The sequence below is a fragment of the Camelus bactrianus genome, chromosome X (assembly GCF_048773025.1).
Source record: "Camelus bactrianus isolate YW-2024 breed Bactrian camel chromosome X, ASM4877302v1, whole genome shotgun sequence".
Classification (NCBI taxonomy): Eukaryota; Metazoa; Chordata; class Mammalia; order Artiodactyla; family Camelidae; genus Camelus; species Camelus bactrianus.
Genome location: NC_133575.1, coordinates 14,038,817 through 14,056,474, shown reverse-complemented (window position 1 = coordinate 14,056,474; position 17,658 = coordinate 14,038,817). Strand labels below are relative to the sequence as shown.

The 17,658-nt window shown below is 41.9% G+C and overlaps 1 protein-coding gene across 9 annotated transcripts in view; it reads right to left on the bottom strand.

Annotated features, from left to right (window-relative positions):
- Positions 1–17,658, bottom strand: part of PPEF1 (protein phosphatase with EF-hand domain 1) — a 126,940-nt gene that overhangs the window by 107,432 nt on the left and 1,850 nt on the right. For 6 of the 9 annotated variants that reach the window (XM_074358953.1, XM_074358948.1, XM_074358946.1 and 3 more), the window contains exon 3: positions 17,360–17,412. The exons of the other annotated variants lie outside the window; for them this stretch is intronic. The gene's annotated coding sequence lies outside the window, so the exon portion shown is untranslated. The remainder of the gene's footprint in view (positions 1–17,359; positions 17,413–17,658) is intronic. 9 annotated transcript variants of the gene reach the window in all.

Below are 17,658 nucleotides of genomic sequence, written 5' to 3'. Positions count from 1 at the left end.
GGCCTCTCCACCTTTGCAGGCTGGACTTACTCTCCCTTGGCTGTCTTGGTGGTCTCTCCTCCCTTTCTCTCTTCCCCACTCCCCTACTGGATTGGCCTTCACCTTCCAAATAAACTTGCTCTCAAATGCTTATCTCAGGGTCAGCTTCTGAGGGAACCCAAACTAGGACACTTGGTGAGTCTATGGTAGTAGCAAGCTATGGAAAGACATAGGGTAACAAAGAAGGCTGGTTACCTCACAAGGAAGGGACTGCACATTGCAGGAAAACCTCTCCTATTTCACCAGCTTCCTGGAGCTGGCCACAGTTCCAATTTCTACCAAGAAGAAGTCATTTTAATGGGCAGCTTTTAATTGATCATGACACACACCACACACTGGGGAATATGCTGAACTCTAGGCAAAGCAGCTGGACTTGGGAAGAGACTGAGAAAAAAATGTTGTGTACTGATCTATTCGGTGCTAAGTACTTAAGGTGTCTGCCCACTCATGGTCCCTAATACCTCAATATCTGACAGCACAAAAGGGGGAGCTCAGAAGCGGCTGGCTTCCCAGCTCTAGCAACTCTCAGCTAGCCCTCTGGTGCTGGGGCCAGTGATAAGCAATCACACCCAATTCCAGCTTCCTAGCATGTAGCAGTCTCCAAATTGAGGTACCTGACCCACAGCAAATGCATAGCAAATGTTGGACAATAGAAAGCAAAATATTAGAATTCATATTTTTAACTATTTTCTTATTTATTTTGAATTTTCTATTTTCATGTATGTTTGGTAATGTATACAATATATGAGTTCAGCAGTATTAATTATAAACAAATAAATATAACTATATTAGAGGTCTATGATCAAAAACATTTTGGAGAACCTTGATTTAAAGAGCCTGCTTCCTTTTGAAGAGAGGGAAGGTAAACTAAGTGGTTTTACACTTTAATAAAGTGAAAGGATCAAGCATAGTTCCAGGGATGAGTTCTGGGTATTGAAAAACCATACTAAGTAGTAGAAAAGAGAGTCCAGATTTGGTGAGTCACTAGAAAGTCATTAAAATAAATCAAAGGTGGGTCATAAGTCACTATCAGGTGAAAGAAATTCATAAAAGGCCAGATGTGTCTATTGGGGTCACCTGGTAAGCAGCCACAATGACAGGCTGAAATAGCTGCCATGTGTTGAAGTTTATAAATTCATCATCGAAAAGGCTCCATCTTGAGTACAAAAGTTGAGCTTTCCATGGCTGTGATTTAATAAATGGAAGATTAATAGGTATCCGAATTTAAATTTTTGACCACTGCTGTAATCTAACCGTAGTTTTTCCCTGGATGGCTCAGTTAAAACAAACAAACAAAAACTCCTTAAATTAACCTTGAATGTTCATAAATCAAATGAAAAAGCTCCACAGAGAGTAAGACAGAATAAGGACACTCTATCCACTCTACCCTGTCTCTCCCATCGAATGAAGCTATAAAACCTGGACAGAACCCATGAAGCAGCTATTTGAAGACTGTGGTAGATTCCAGGATGGCCCCCAATGATCCCTACTTCTTGGTGTTCATGCTGTTGTGTAATCCCCTCCCTTTGTAAGGCTAGACAGAGTGATTGACTTCCTAACAACAGAATATGGCAAATGTGTTGGGATGCCTCTTCTGTGACCAGGTTATGAAAGACTGTCACTTTCTGTCTCATTAGCAGACTCTCTCTACTACCTTCAAAACTTGTGTGCTTTTGATGAAGGAAGATGCCATGTTGGAGAGGCCCACATGGCTCAGGACTGAGGGAAGTCTCTGGCCAAAAGCCAGCAAGGAACTGAAGCCCTCAGTCAAACAGATCTCCAGGAATTGAATTTTGCCAACAACCATGTGAGATTGGAAGCAGTTCCTTTCCCAGTTAAGCCTTAAGATGACTGCAGCCCAGTCAACACCTCGATTGCAGCAGCTTGTGAGAGATCCTGAAGTAGAGGACCCATAGAAGCCATGCCTGGATTCGTAACCCACAGAAGCTGTGAGATCATAAATGTGGGCTTTAAGACTCCTAAGTTTTTTAGTAATTTGTTACACAAAAATAAATAACATAAGGACTCTGGAAAGTAAATAGCAGAAGCAGAAAGTAAATACTGAGGAAGAAGATCAAAGTTTGAAATACCACCACATTGGTGGTGAGTTGACCATTTTTTTCCCTTCAGGTCCCACAGACTGTATTCAAGGAAGCAGAAATTCAAATCAAAAGCACAGTGAACAGAGGGAAGGGTATAGCTCAAGTGATAGAGTGCATGCTTAGCATACACAAGGTCCTGAGTTCAATTCCCAATACCTCCTCTAAAAGTACATAAATAAGTAAACCTAATTACCTTCCCCTCCAAAACAAAAACAAAAGCACAGTGAATAAATATGGAGGAGGGTGGAGAAAAAGGAACCCTCCTATACCATTGGTGGAAATGTAAATTGGTGTAGCCACTGTGGAAAACAGTATGCAGGTTCCTTAAAAAGCTAAAAATAGAGTTACCATATGATCCAGCAATCCCACTCCTGGGCATATATCTGGAGAAAACTATAATTCAAAAAGATACATGCACCCCAATGTTCATAGCAGTACTATTTACAATAGCCAAGACATGGAAACAACCTGCATGTCCATTGACAGATGACTGGATAAAGATGTGGTTACTCAGCCATAAAAAATAATGAAATAATGCCATTTGCAGCAACATGGATGGACCTAGAGATTATCATATTAAGTGAAGTAAGACACAGAAAGACAAGTATGATATCACTTATATGTGGAATCTAAATTTTTAAAAAGATACAAATTTTATTTACAAATAAGAAATAGACTCAGGGACATAGAAAACAAACTGTGGTTACCAAAAGGGGAAAGGCAGGGAAGGGATAAATTGGAGTTTGGGATTAATAGATACATATTACTATATATAAAATAGATAAACAACAAGGACCTACAGTATAGCACAGGGAACTATATTCAATTTCTTATAATAAGCTATAATGGAAAAGAATCTGAAAAAACACATATATATGTAATATGTGTATAACTGCATCGCTTTGCTGTACACCTGAAATGAACATTGTAAATCAACTACACTTCGATTAAAAAAAAAGCACAGTAATATAATACTGCAGACTTACTAGATTTTTTTAAAATTCTAATAATATCCAGTGCTGGCTAGGAGGTGGAGCAACTAGAACTCTTCTGCTCTGCTGGTGGGAATGCAAAATGATACAGCCACTGTGAAAAATCATTTGGTCACTTTTTATAAAGTTGAACATGCACTTGCCATATGACACAGCAATCCTACCCCTGGATATTTACTTCAAAGAAATGAAAGCTTATCGTCATACAAAAATCTGTACACAGGTTCATATGGTCAAACACTGAAAACAGCCCAAATGTCCTTCAGTGGATGAATGGATACAAAAACTGTGGGACACTGGTACAGTGGAATACCACTTACTAAGAAGAAGGAACAAACTATTGATACATTCAACCTGGGTGAATCTCAAAGGTAATATGCCAAGTGAAAGAAGCAGGGCTTAAAAGGTTGCGTACACTTATACGACATTCTCGAAAAGACAAAACTATAGTAATGGAGAACTGATTAGTGGTTGCCAAGGTTTACAGGATAGGGGAGAATGTGATTGCAAAGGGGAGTTTTAGAGGTGATGTTCTGTATCCTGACCATGGTGGAGGTTACACTAATCTACCCATGTGTCAAAATTCACAAAACTGTGTAAGTTAGTTTTACTGTACACTAATTTAAAAATAAAATTTTTATAAAGCTTTAAAGCTGGCTCTGGCTTAGTGCCTTTGGGTCTGTGGATAGTAAAGTCCCCATGGGCTGACTTTGACTGCCAAGGGCCTTCCTAAAGCACAGCCAGAAGCAGTGTTTTCTGCTGTAAACTACGAGCACTAAGGAAAACACTTGTCCTTCCCGCTGACTTCACTTCTAGCTCTCTATCCATGGGCGAAACTCAAAAAACAGAGATCCTGGTAAGAAAACACACCCCATCCACCCTTTACTTAACAGATACTTACTGAGCAAGTTCCAGCTACAAGGCAGGGATACAAAGATGAACACATTCTGATTCATTTCTCTACCAGGTTCAGTGTAATGAGGGACAGGGGCATGTCCACAAATAATTTCAAGACAGGAGGTGTAGGTACAGAGATGCCATGTACTACTGGAGCCCAGAAGGACATCAGCCCTGCCAGGGCAAGTCAGGAAATATTTTCTAGACCATACAAGGTGGGGAAAGGCATTCCAAGGAACTCGGGAGCATGATACATTTGAGTAATGTTTCCTGAGACTGTGGGATAGAGGCTGTACAGAGCAGAGGATGGGGATGTGAACCTCAGGAGGAAGGCTGGTGCCAACTGGGATCGTTTTTGTAAATCACAGCAAAGAATTCATACTTTAACCTGTCAGTCAGGGATTGCAATTTCAAATGCTTCCATGGACTGAAGCATATAATATAAATGAATAAAGCAGCCTGGGTGGAAACCATGGGACATTCTAGAGAGTTTTTGTCTGAATGAAGCAGCTGCTACTTACTGGCAGCTCCCTCTTAGGCTGCCACTCAGAAATCCTGGCCCAGTCTTGCCCAGTGTAATTTTTCAGGAGAAGCTGAATATATTTTTATGTAAAATCTCCCTATTTTTAAATGTCAGAATGAGTATATTTCTACAAATTTAAGATGCCATTGATTACAAGGTGTATCATTATTTTATGTACCAACAAGAAAGAAAAAAATCCGCCATCAAATATGACATTCCATCGATTTTAAGGCACATTCCAATTTCAAAGGTGATAAAATGTGAAAAAATGTGCATCTTAGAATCAATGAAATACAGTAATTCTCATTTTCTCAAAACACTCTATGGCGTCTAGTCTGAGGCTGCCACAATGCAAACTCTGTTTAAGTGAAGGGGAGCCTGAGTGTGATCTGATTAGATTCACACTTTAACAAGATCACTCTGAGGGTCAAGTGGTGATGACCGGGAATAAGACAGCCAAAGGAAGACCAATGAGGAAGCTCCTGCAATAATCCAGGAGGTATATGATAAGGGCTGAATTAAAGCGGTGGCAGTGGAGATGGAGAGGAGGGGCCAAATGTGAAAGCCTTTTAGGTCATAAACCCCACAGGTCCCAGACTGGGTATAGGGAGCAAGGGAGACAGAGGCATCAAGAATGATTCCAAGGTTTCTAGTTTGGAATATTAGATGATTCATCACTTCTTCAACAATGCTTACTGGGTGTCTAGCACGTGCCAGGCACCACACTGGGCCCTGGGTGTTCAATGGTGGACAAGACAGACACAGTCCCTGCCCTCTTGTCATTTAGTCTGGTGAGTCATACCATGAACTGTGGTAGAGTATTAACGAATACCCGTTAGGACATGAAGGGGGACAAGCATGTTTATGTTGGAGACAAATAATGAGTTAAAATGTCCCAGAGGCAGTAGAAGCTTTAAAGTCCAGAGATAAATCAAGTGTGCAGATTATGATTAAAGAGGTCATCAGGTTAGGGATAAGAGCTAAAGTGATTAGAGAAGATAAAATAGCCGGGAGAGCTTGTAAAGTAAGAAGGCAATAGGGGCAAAGTCAGGAGCCCGGGGAACAGAGACATTTAAAGGGAATGAGGAGGAGAAAGGAGCAAACAAAAGAGACTAAAAAAGGAACAATCTGGGAAGGAAGAGGCCCAGGAGAGAGGGATATCTGTAAACCAAGGGAGATAGGTATTATCATACAATTCCTTTATCTATAATTGCTGCCCAGATGTAATTTATCTTGGCAGTGTACAATTCAGATTTTCAGAGTTATGGGTGTTTTGCATGAATTCCAAATAGGCTTATCAGAACTGCTTCTTATTTAGAGAGTTGTGATATTTTTAAATATTGCCGCAATCTGTTCCTTTAGCTTGTATGTGCTTGCGTTTTGCATGTGTCTCAGTTTGACATCTAGCATGAGTCAATCGCAGAGCAATGGTAATTCCTTCTTTATTCCCTTCTGCAGGAGCTATAATCTGCCATTCCAAGACAAAAGTAAAACAAAGAATATACACTTACACATTCCCTCTCATGTCAAAGCACTGGGAAATGGGCAAAACTGATCTAGGCACAGACGGTGGAGTCCCCTTACAACATCATCACGAGGGTCTTGGCCCAGAGCTCTGTAACAGGTGAGCCTATGCTACGGTAAGATACTCCGGTCCTCTGGACTTGTTCAGTAAGGCCCTTCATTTTATGGGAGAGGAAACCAGGCCCAGAGAGGTTGAGTAGCCTCCCCAAAACCATAGACTTACTATTTGGTAGCCAGTACTCTTTCTACTGAGTCAAGGTAATCCAGTTCCACTCTATAAAGATAGCTCTAACACAATATATATTAAAGTATGACAAACTACATACACAAAACATTAAGTCTACAGAGCTAGCCAAACAACTCAACAAACTAAGGAAGAAGGTTAACTTTCAATCAAACGGTCCTATGCCTACCCAGACTTCATTCAGTTTATCTGCTCCTTTAATAGTTCTTACCCTTCCCTCTAGGTTTTAGCAGTTCCACACAGGTTCAAGGAGAACAGACTCTTAGATCTTCACTTCACTGGCTGCTAAATCTCTCAGCCTGACTTGCAGGCTCAGGACACAACCCATCGTCACACTTATAGATCTTACTTGAAGAGAATTCCTCAGCCTCATCTGGAATTTTCCAGAAGTAGGCTCTAGAATGATTCTTTAATAGGTTGCCTTGGCAACCCCACAATGGATGCAGATATGACAGTACCTGCCAAGAGAACGCGAACAACATAACCTGGATGAGAGAACCACTTCCTGCTTACTAGAAAGGAAGGTTCCAGGTTCCTCAAGCTTTCTTTTTGCCACCATGGCCTCCCTGTCAACCATTTTTGTGTTCATGAACATAAAAAACAAAGAACAGTTGGTTTCTTGGAGGAATATTGAAACTATTAACTAAAGCAAGGTGTGGGAAAGATCAATGGCTTTCTTTTCAAAACGCTTGTTAGTATTGTCTCAGATGACTAAGAGTTTATGGTGAAGACTTTGGAAAAGTTTTTAGGGAATTTTCTTTAAGAATACTTATTCTTGGGAGAGGGTATAGCTCAAGTGGTAGAGTGTATGCTTAGCATGCACAAGGTCCTGGGTTCAATCCCCAGTACTCCCTCTAAAAACATAAATAAATAAACCTAATTACCCCCCCCAAAAGAATACTTATTCTTAACACAACACTGTAAATCAACTATACTTCAATTTTTAAAAAAAGAATACTTATTCTTGTCTTGGTTTTATTCATATATTCATTCAACAAATATTTGTTGAGCATCTATCGTGTGCCCGGTACTGTTCTAGACCCTGGGGATACACCAGTTAACAGAACTGACAAGGTCCCTTCCCTCATGAAGTTTATAGCCTAGCGGGGGAGGCAAAGGGTAATCAAATAATCATAAAATCATAAACATTAATCAAATAACCATAAAAATAAAAGTGAAATTACAAAGAAGTACGTGTATTACAAGAGTGAGTCAGGAAGTCAAGCAAAGGCTTCTCTGAGGATAACCTTTGAACTGACAGTGGGAAAGACAAATACTGATTACTCAAGTGAAGGTGCTGCTAGAGGAATGAAGTCAAGCATACACTTGAATTAAGGTTCAGGGACCTGGAGTAGATAACCCGAGTCTATGATCTGGGGACTTTCAAAGGAGAATCTAGGGTTTAATACAGGTCTTAGTTTACTAAATCTTTAGTTAGTATTTTTACCAGTATCCCAAAGAGGGCACAGTCTGTGAGTCTTATTTACATAAAACTCTCTAAAACAGTGCTTCTCAAACTCTCATGTGCATATAGATCACCTGGGGATCTTGTTAAAACACAGATTCCTGGGCCCAGCCTCCAGAGGTTCTGATTCAGTAGGTCTAGGGTAGGGCCTATGAATCTGTGTTTCTAATTAATTTCCCAAGTGATGGTGAAGCATTACTTTGCGAGGCACTGCTCTACAACAGTACAATTTTTGTTTAAATCTCTATTTATTTTTCAATCCACTCTTTCATGACTTTTAAAGTCAAACTATATTCTACAACGCTTTTGTGATTTTTACGGTCAATTCCGTAGGCTCAGCAGAACAAGAGAATGTTGTGATGTATAAATAAAATAATGCCATAAGCTCAAGATTTCAAATATTCGGAAAGAATGAGAGAAAAAAACAATTATAAGTAAACTGAGGTATCAGTAATGTAATAACATTTCACTAATTTACCCCAATGAGGTGAACTGTTATTCTTACTTTGTAAGAAGTCTGATTTACAGAGCCGTTTTAAGGAAATGTAACATAAATTGATCCGATGAACCAAGGACAGGAAATTTCTGTATGTTTAATGACCCTTTAACAGGTAGATAGGAGCTATTTGTAATGAAGACTCACATTTTGAATGAAGCTCTGGATTTTATACTACATGAGATAAAAATAACCTCCGTGCCTAGGTCTCTGTGTTTCTTACTATGGAACACAATTCTCACTGATATGCCGTGCTCCTGTTGGTGTGGCTACAAGAAAGGGGCACTATGAAAACAAGTTGGTGAGAGATCCAAGATTATATTTCCTGAGGAGGTTGCAAAGTTAATACAGGGCCTGGAGCAAACTACTATCATTTTTAAAAATTAAAAATGAAGTCTCTGTGTATGGAAGAATAGAAGGATTAGGAAAGGGGACCAGGGGTAAATTCTTGCTATTTCAAGGAAATATCAGCTCTGCCACTTACAACCTGGGCACCTTAGGCAACTCACATAACTTCTCTGAACCTCAGTTTTCTCATTTCTAAAATGGGGATAATAATGTGTAAATGGAATAATCTAAGTGGAAAACCCTTCATAAACTATAAAGTTCTAAACAGATATTAGCTACCATTTCTAAAAGAGGCTTACATTTCCTGAGTGGGTACACACCCTGGAGAAGAAATGTGGTCCAGTCTGTGGGTCAGGCTATGTCTCAGAGCATCAGAGAATTTGGTTCTAGAGTCAGCTTGCTTGGGGTAATTTTCCAGGCCCACCACTTAACAGCTGTGTGTGAGCTTGGGAAAATTACATAACCTCTCTATGCCTGTTTCTTAAAAACCAGGATACTAATAGCACCACCCACACTGGGTTGATGTAAGGAATAAACAGGTTCATACATACTGTGGCAGCCACTAAGAGTTGCCTAGCCAATATCCACTTTCCTTTCTTCCTTACCAATAAAGCCCCAATTCTGTTCTAGGTTGCAATGAGCTCAGCCAACAAAACTTGATTTGCTAGGATCCCTTGCAGTTAGGGGTGGTCATGTGACTCTGTTCTGGCCAATGAGATATAAGCAGGAATCCACTGGCTGAGGCTCCCAGAAAAGCCATTTTCCTCATAAAAAAGACAAGATTCAGCTGTCAGAAGCCCTTTCCTTTCTGCCCTTCCCCCAGTCTGCCTGGAACCAAGACACAAGGCCTGGAGGAGGAGTAGCAGCCTTCTTGAGTGCATTAGGAAGAGCGGCTCATGCTGAGAATGATAATGCAGAAAGATCCAAGGATGAGCCTGAGACATGAAGGATGATGTGAAGTTGCTTCTTTCCTGACTTAATATCACATGAGATAAAAGTCAACCCCTCTATGTTAAGTCCCTGCTATTTCATTGACCTTGTTATACACAGCCAGACACATTCTCTAACCAATACACTTGTAAAGCAATTTGGGTGGTGCCTGGCTTACAGTTAGTATTTAATAAATGTTATTATTTGCCCAGCATTCTGTTCCCTAACCAGGTGGCCAGCAAGTATTCCCCTCGATCCCTTGCAATAGTGAGACAGGAGGGAAAGGGGCAGGGCACAGCCGTTAAAAGAATGACACAACAATTAGCGCCAAGATGGTGGAAGATTCAACTCCCACAAGACCTTGAGCTTCAACATATACTCACTGAAATACAACAGCATGCTAAATGGCACTCCCACAGGCGCCAGGACAGTTTCAAGGCTGACTGTAAAAGGTCAAAGGGTGAGTGACAGCCCAGCTCCTAGGAATTCCAGCCCCTTCCCCAAAGTAGTTGGAGTAATCCTCCCACTTGTTAGCATATGAAGTTATGGAGCCCCTAAAAACTAGCAACCCCCACACCTCGTGACCACTCTCCCTTCTGAGTGAGACAGCCAGCACTCTGTCTATGGAGTATCTACTCTTACTTTAAACTAAGCACCCAACCCCCATACCTCGTGGCCTCTCTTGCCTTCTGAAACAGCCTGCACTCTGTCTATGGAATATGTATCTCTCAGAATAATCTACTTTTACTCAAGTGTGGCTCGCTCTTGAATTCTTACCTGCATGAAGCCAAGAACCCACATTTGGCAGGGCGTGTCCCAGGGATTCAATCGAGACCTGGGACATGGCCATCCTCCCAGCCCACATTTTCCTGTATCAGTAGCACCCCAATTTTCCTTTTTGAGATCAACCTCCCTATTCTAAGCCCTGTGGTTTGCATAGGATTGACACCACCCTCCACTCTAAGTGTGAGCCTTGACTGACTTAAGCCAATGAGCAGGAGCCCACTTCCCAGGCAACAATGACTGCCCAGGGATGGGCACATAACACAGGCCTAGGCAGCCAGCACATCCTCTTCTTCTGGCAAAAGGCAATTTTCGGGGGAGGAGGGCAAACAGCTAAAGACAGGCAATATGAGTAATCTCAGGGCTCCTATTTAATCCAATCTATAGTCAAGTACAGTATAAATTCGTTTTTCCAAAAGATAATGATGAAAAAAATCACCTTTCCAAAAGAAAAGAACAGCAATAAAATCTACAATTTGCAATTGTGTAAATTCATTCAAATTTCTCTTCCAAAAGAAAAAAACCCAGCCAGCTGAAACTGTTTTGTTTTTGTTTTTTGTAAACACGTCCAGGAGAACGCCTTTAAGAATAGATGTGCATCTGGGTTTTAGAATGAACGTTGGACCCGGAGGCAGACACTGGAAACCTATGACTAATATTGAAATAATATTCACAGACAGTTGTCATGGCAGCCTGCTCGGTCTGCACAAAATAGAACCCACTGCATTTTAACAGGAGTTAGCAGAGGAAAGCTGCTAGCCTGCAGACAGCCTCTAACTGAGTTAAACAACCTACTAATGGGTTTTAGTTTTATTATATATAGCCTTCAGACTCCACCCGAATTGTATCAAAAAAAAAAAATCACAAATACTTAAAAACACTAATAGAAACACATAAGATGATTCTGGTTTAACACTTTCACCACTCTCGAAATCTTCCCATTAGACTCGTGAGGAATAGCTTAGAGGTAAGTCCCATTGTGTGCAAATTGAATCCACTTGGAAATCTAAAGACAGTAAATTACAGGGAAGTAGAGAGAGTAGCCAGTTTCATTTCTGTCACCCATTAGCACTGGCTGGATGCCACTATCGGACATTTCCTTCTAAGCGGGGTTCTGTAGGAGTGAGGCTCAGTTTTATAGTCCCAGGGGAATGACTTTAGAACCCGGAGGCATCTCAAGACATATAAACAATGGAGAAGAAGACAAAGTATTTTCAGCTGATCTGTTTCTCTCTTGAGTGGCTATCTATCAAATCTAAGCTCACTGAATGTGACTGCAGGTGATTTTGTAGATTATATAGAGCAGGCGTTGAGAGGAATATCACGCGAGCCTATCTTTCCTATTAGACAGGCTTCTGCGTAACACCCTGCCCCTCTCTGCCTTCTCCTCTTCTTTAAGAGAGAAAAGATAGGGTCTAATTAAAATTAAGTAACATCCAAAGTTAGGAAAACCACACCAGCCATTATAATCCATTAACATCTTGGAACAAATTAGTCCTTTGGGTTAATTAATGTTTTTCAAACTCCTTAAGATGGGGCCATGTCATACACTTAAAAAAAAAAAAAACCCTCCCACACTACCCAACACCGTGCTCCTAGGCATAACGCAGGCATGTGACAATAAACAATTTCAATCAAGGGACTGGGACACTGAGGCAGTCCTTCAGTAGCTAGTGGGCAGAAGAAAGACATTGTCAAAATGGTATAGGAGATAGCTAAGGGTGAGAAATACAGAAATACTGAATCAGTAAGGATTGTATTTTCCCTTATGTAAATGAAACTTCCAATAAACAGTGGCACTGAAAATTAGGGGTTGTACTTTTCACATGTTACAAGGAGTCTGGAAGTAAAAATCTGGGGCTGGGACCCAGGCACCTTCCTTCTTTCTGCTGAGCCATGGAGCTTTCTTCTTCATAATTGTCAACTCATGGTCACAAAATGGCTGCTCTCGCTCCGGCATCACATTTGCATTCCAAGGAGAAAGTGAAAAACGAAGGGCAAAATGGGGCATACCAGCTGAGTCTACCACCTTTTAAAGAAATGGCTTGGGAAGCCCACCTACTTCCATGCATCTCATTGGCCAGAATTGTGTCACACAGTCTCTTTTAGCTGTCAGGAAGCCTAGGAAATCAATCTGTTTTATTTGGACACATTGCTAAGTCAAAATCAGGCAGTGCAGTTTAGAGGTTAAATATAGCCTATGGAGCCACATGGCCTGGGTATAAAACCCTGCTCCTTTATTTAACTAGCTGTGTGACCTAGTCAAGTTACCTCACTATTCTGTGCCTCAGTTTTCTCATCTGTAAACTAAGCACAGAAACAGAACCTTTCTTATAGGGTTCTTGTGAGGATTAAATGAGTTAATATGAGTAAAGAGTTTGAAGAGTCTTTTATACATAGCAAGTGTTGTACAAGTGCTTAGTCTTCTTATTTTCATTATTGACAAAAAGAAGAATGGATATTGAACAAGCAACTCACAGTACCTGCCACAGATGCGCTGCCCACTCCATAGTTCGGCTGCCCTGGCTGCTGCGCTCCCGGGAAACAGCGCCCTGCTGCACCTGAGAACTGGTGGCTCCCCGGGAGGCTAGAGCACCAAAACCCTGACCTACCAGGAGTGGTGAGTCCCACGACCATCAGCCTCTTTCCTCATTTCCTGGGGACTGAGGGCAACCGAAACTTCCACACGTCCAAGCCACTTGGGCACTGCTGGCAACTGACGATGCCCATCCATTTTAGACATGAATCATCAGGACTCCTTCTGTCTCAAGTGGCAGTAAACCCGACTCCAGCTGGCCCAAGCAAAACTGGAAATGCACCCTTCCAATCGCTGAAGAGCCAATGAGTGTACTGAAGGCCTAACATGGTGGAGGCCTTAAATGGTAGCACCCGGTCCCTCTGTTTCTCAGCTGTAATCACTTGCTGTTGGCTCCATTCTCAGGTTCAGGCAGGCAGCGGGTGTCTTTCAGGCTTTGTGGTCACCTACGTGAACTTCTCAACATCCTCTCTATGTTAGGCTAATTCCCCACATTTGTCTCTCCGAAGGAGAAACAAGAAATATGCTTTTCCAGCCTCTCTTATAGCAGGAGCACAGGTGTATAACCAAGGCTCTCCCAAAGACCTGAATTTAGAAGAGAGCAACACGAGGAGTCAAGGGGTTATGAAAGCCATCTTCCACCAAAGTTAATGGCAGAAGGGTCCAGTCTGCAGAGACAGCAGTGACCAAAGCCCTGAAATGAGACTTAGACATTATTTCTGGCTTTGGAGTCTCCAAGTCTTTCACGGAGAGCCTGTGGGCCTCTGAATATCCTTTAATAGACTCATTTTCTTCTGAAACTAGTAGGAGTGTTGAATCAGCAGAGGTGACATTACACCCAAATCTTAGTGGCTCTGGCTTATCAAGGTTTATTTTCCATTCCTGTTCCACGGCCAGCACAGGGCAGCTGCAGTCCTGTAACATGCAGTCTTCCCTCTAAGACTCAGGCCAACCTTTCTCGGGGGCATCGTGGGTCTCAGAGCAAAGGGAAAACATCAAAGCAGTGAACCACAAGCTGGCTCTTCACACTTGTGCTTGGAAGTGATGCATATCACTTCTGTCCACGTTCAGTTGGAGAAAGCAAGTCATTCAGTCGAGCCTATCAGTGGGGCAATGGTGTAAGAATCCTCCATGGGAAAGAGCAGCAAATATTTTGGACAAGAAGGTTCTGCTGTAGGCAACTAAGAGCCTCATCTAATACAGTGCAATAGTAAGATGGCAGCAGAACCTCCAGCCTCTGGGTTACCTCACGTTCAGTCCAGGGTGAACAAAGAAATGTCTCTTCTCAGAAATTCATGCAAAAGGCCCAGGATTAGCTCTAACTGGGACTGACTGACCTGGCTTGAGTCATCTCTAACCTGGAACAGATTTATTCAAGACATATTTATTGAGTGCTTACTATGGACTAGGCACTACTGAAGTTCTGTGGAATTTAGCAATAAACAAAACCAAATTCATGCCTCCATGGAACTTGCATTCTAGTTGAGAATGATGAGGACAATCAACAAAATAAGTAAATATCTAGAAAATTAGATGGCTATAAGTGCTGTAGAAAAAATTAAGCAGGGAAGAGGGATACTGAGCTCCAGGATGAAGGGGAAAGAAAAATAGCAATTTTGAATAGGGCAGTCAGGAAAGGCCGCGCTGAGAAGATATTTGGGAAAATACCTGGGCAAGGTAAGAGGGCAAGCAATGAGGTGACCTAGGGAAAAAGCAAAGGTCCTGAGGCAGAAGAGGCCTACTGTGTTTGAAGAACAGCCAGCGGGCAACTTTTGTCTTCTAAAGGCAATGGAATAGGATATATGATCAAAGAGATAATAAATGGGAGATCAAATCATGTAGGGTCTTGCAGGCCCTGTAAAGCTTTGGCTTTCATTCTAGTTAAGGCGAGGAGTGACTGAAGGGTTTTGAGTAGAGGAGTGACATGATCTAACTGAGGTCTTAAAAGGATCACTCATGCTACTGTGTGGAGCATAGTCTGGAAAAAAAGGGAAGAAGCTGGAAGGCCAGGATATGAGATTCTTGGCAATGATCCAGACAAAAAGTCATGGTGGCTTTGATTAGTATGGTAGCAGGGGAGATGACAGAAAGTGATTAGATTCTAGATAGATCTTGAAGGTGTACCCAATAGCACTTCCTAGTGAAATTAGATTTGGAGGGTAGGGGAAAGAAGAATCAGGTATGATTTCTTCCATTTTCTTTCTACATTTTAGGACTAAATAACTGGAAAGATAAAGTTTCCATTATCTGAGATAAGGAAAATAAGGGAGACAGAGAAAGGAGAGGGGGTGGAGATGGAAGTTTAGATACAGACTTAATTGGATTGAGATATCTATTAGACACGTAAATGGAGATGTTTAGTAGGCACATTTGGAGTTTTGAGAAAAAGTATGGACTAGAGATATAACTTTGGAAGTCATGTAGGCTACAGACGGTATTTAAAGCCATTAGATTGAATGAGGTCACCAGAGTGGAGAGAACAGGGAAGTCTAAGAGCTGAGGCCTGCAGTACACCCAGGTTTAGAGATCAGAGACGAGATCCAGCAAAGGTAACTGAGAAGGGGTGGCTGGTAAGGCAGGAAACAAGAATCAGGAGAGGGCAGTACCCTACAAGCTGGGAGGGGAAAGTGCTTCCAAAGGGAGAGAAACAGGAGAGACCGCCTATAGACACATTTTCGAAGAGTTTTGCCATAAAGGAGAGTAGAGAAATGGGAGCAGTTGAGGCGGAAATGAGATTAAGAGATTATTTTTTTAATGATGAGAGAAATTACAGCATGTTGGCTTGCTGATGGGGAATGAGCCAACAGATAAAGTACATAATGATGTAGGAGAAAGTGGGGGGGAAGTGCTGGAGCGCTTCCCTTGAGTAGGCAAGAGCAGCTAGAAGGCTGGGTTTCAACAGCAGTGCAGACAATTTATCTAGGGCAGGATTTCTCAGTCATGGCACTCCTGACATTTGCAATCCAATTATTTTTTGTTTTGGATGGCTATTCTGTGTACTTAAGAATATTTCACTGCATCCCTGGTCCCTACGCACTAGACGCCAGCAGCATACTAACCCCATGACCCCAGTCATGACAGTCCAAAGCATCTCCAGACATCACCTAATAGTCCCCAAGATTTTGTCCCCCCCGGAACATTTTGGGTTGTCACAACTCAGGGAATGGTGTTATCGGCATCTAGTGAGTAAAGGCCAGGGATGCTGTGAAACATCCTACAACACACACGACAGCCCCCATGACAAAGAGTTACCCAGTCCCTAATGTCAACAGGGCTGTAGTTAAGAAGCCCTGATTTAGAGGCAGAGTCCTGGTCCAGATCTATGAGGGCACAGATGTAGGTAAGTGAGCAGATGTGGAGGATACGTATGGAAGTTCTCTTCTGATTGCTTCCATTTATTTCACTGAAATAAGGAAGCAAGGTCATCAGCTATAGGTGAGGTTGGGGAAGGAGGTACAGGAAGTTTAGAAGAGAAGATTGAAAACTGTCCTTTAGGAGAGGTGGAAAATGAATGGACAGGGAGGGTCGACAGGATTCTGGGCTGCATTAAGGACACACTTGACGTCCTTAGTCAAGAATTTAATGTGAAACCAGTAGGCCTGAATATGTTCTTCCCATATTAAGGGGCAGAGTAGGGAGAGAGTTAGATTTAACAGGTTGTGGTTTTGCCAACAAGCACAAGCAACAAAGGGGCAAAGGAGTGATGAAAATGACCACAGAACTGGAGCTGGATAAGACAGAGGGATGTAAGCGACTAGGAAAAGGTAGGTGGGCAAAAGCAACAAATACCCACTCTAACAGGCTAGTTTCAAATGTTCTGGTGAGCTGTAAAAGGGGAAAAATACAGTAAACTCTGCCATACAAAGGTAACCACTCACTTTTCTTAGTAAATACTTGAATATACACTGAAAGAGTGCAATTGTTTCTAAACGAAGTCAGGTCAAGGGAGCTTCCTAAGTCGGTTCAGTGTTTGGGGGCTGCGGTTTCTTTGGCTGAGTTACCCTCCATCAGTGAAGCCAAATGCTGGGGAAGCCACACTAAACATCTGAGAAACCAGAGGACTCAAAAAGTTTGAGGTGACTTCTGGTCTTTATTTGCTAGTTTGTCTCTATATTTGTGTGGTAGTTCAGATGATTATGGGCAGACCTGGGGGTGACAGGCCTCAAAAATCTGACTGAACGGACTGAACTGCCAGGCGAAACTGTGGCCATACTACCCACGATGCTGGTAGTATCAAGGTCAAAGTCATCAACAGTGGTTTCTGTCAGGCTCTGGGTTTCTGCTTTTGAGGATTTCATTTAAAAATTAAAAAAGACAAAAAAGATATCCATTTCCTCGCTGGCATGCATATGGAATATTACAATAGACCAAGAGACCAATGGTACTCTTATGGGAACAGCATGTAGCCTTTATGGACAAGGGCCTCTCAAAATCACTCAGGTATCAGAAGACTGAGTATGAGCCCAGCCCTACCACTCACCAGCGGAATGGTCTTGGCAAGGCATTCAAACCCTTCACCTTCAACTTCTTCAGCTGAAAAAAAATGGAGACAGTAATACTTACTGTGGCTACTTCATAGGAATGTGTGTGAAAGTGCTTTGTAAGCCATATCGCACTTTACTAATTAATAGAGATTGTGACTACACCTTGAGGGTAGCAGGGGAGTGGAACAAACGCTTCCCTCCTTATCAGAATGGAGAAAAGAAACAAGAGTTTTTCGCAAAAGGCAGAATCCCATGTTGCATGCATCTGAGGTGCACCAGTCTCCTTCCTATTTGG